Source organism: Rhincodon typus, chromosome 21 (assembly GCF_021869965.1).
Source record: "Rhincodon typus isolate 14 chromosome 21, sRhiTyp1.1, whole genome shotgun sequence".
Taxonomy (NCBI): Eukaryota; Metazoa; Chordata; class Chondrichthyes; order Orectolobiformes; family Rhincodontidae; genus Rhincodon; species Rhincodon typus.
In genome coordinates this window covers 15,438,223-15,439,913 of record NC_063352.1, presented here as the reverse complement: position 1 = coordinate 15,439,913, position 1,691 = coordinate 15,438,223, and positions in this window count along the sequence as shown.

The following is a 1,691-nucleotide window of genomic DNA, read 5'->3' as shown; positions in this document are numbered from 1 at the left end:
GGGATCTATATAACAATCAGCTCATAGTGGTTACAATGCTTTTTCAAAAATAAACCGTAATCTTATGGTCCATACTCTTTGCAGAAAATGTTGTTGTTCAGCAATTAATTACCCAGCTACCCTTGGATTAAACTGAATTCAAAATGAATTATTCACTGTTTTCTTAATCTGATGGAAAGCCCCCAGTTTGATTCCTGGAATTGCAGCATGCTGTGTAATGACTGACCTCTGCACTTGTGTTCAGGAGGATGACGACAATAGTCTTGTCCTTGATCACTTCCTGCCAATCCTGCAGGAAAATGTATGTAAGGTGGAATCGGAATTATGTTCTGCTGTCGCTCCTCCTGTCTTGCCCTCCATCCATCACCCCACCACTGTCCCAGGCAAGTAGCCTGCTGGTTTTGTCGATGGTTAGTTTAAAAACTCAAATTTCCATTATGTCTTTACAATCTCAGAAGTGTCAAAATGCTTAAGTCAACAGTTGAAGTCAGTGCTGATGTGACAAAATTGAGCAGCCAATTTGAGCACAATAAGATTCCACAGACAGTTATCAAATTGGGTGTTAATCCCTCTTTAGTGAGGTTTGGTGATGAATATTGAGGTTTCCCAGACTAATTCCTGGGATCACAGGACTGACTAATGAAAAGAGATTGGATCACTTAGAACTACATCCACTGTAGTTTAGAATACCTGTTTTTTGGGAGATGCAAGGTGGTGAATCGCATGGAAGTCTATAAAATTCAACCAGGACTAGACAGGGTAAATACAGGAAGGATGTTCCTGACGACTGGGCAGTCCAAAAGCAGGGGTCACAGTCTAAGGATATTGGGTAAGCCATTCAGGACTGAGAAAAGAAGAAATTTCTTCACAAAGAATGGAGATCCAATGGGATTCTGTGCCGTAGAATGTGGTTGAGACCCAAACATTGGTTTTCAAAAAGGAGTTGTATTCAGTTCTTGGGGCTAATAGGATCAAAGAGTATAGGGAGAAAGTGGGAAAGGGATACTGAATGGGACAGTCAGCCATGATCATAGTGAATTGCAGAGCATGATTGATAGGCCGAATGACCTATCCTGCTCCTGTTTTCTGTTATGACTAAAAGAGGATTAATGGAGGCCTTGGTTTAACCACACTTTTGAAAAGAATAAATGGGCAACATGACAAAATCGGGGCCAAATTTGGACTTTGTTACACAACAATAAGATATTATTTGCACACACAAAGCAACAGCAATATTAAAAGTGGACATTGAGAACATTCTGACCCAGTTGGAATGTGGAAAGCAAAGGCAATATTAATCCTGACGTCAGTAAATCTAGTTTATCTGGTAATTGCACACTGCAAGCTCTTGCAATACATAAAGTGGCTGCCTTTCTATATTCCACTAATAATAACACATCAAAAACACTGAATGGGCTTGGGGATTGGGGAGGGACCTGAGGCTGTGAAAAGAATTTTTTAAATGAAAATAGAAGACTTCCAAAGCAAATGTGACACATTGAGATAGAGATGTCCAATCAATGGTAACCACAAGAAAGACCACTCTATATATAATCAAGGAAGATTGAATCTTTCTCATTAGCCTCCAAGATCAGATCAAAAGCAGTTTCCTAATACACCTCTTGCCTTCAATTGTATCCTCCACCTTTCTAAAATAAACCTTGGATTTTTCCCACAACCGTAGTCACCAT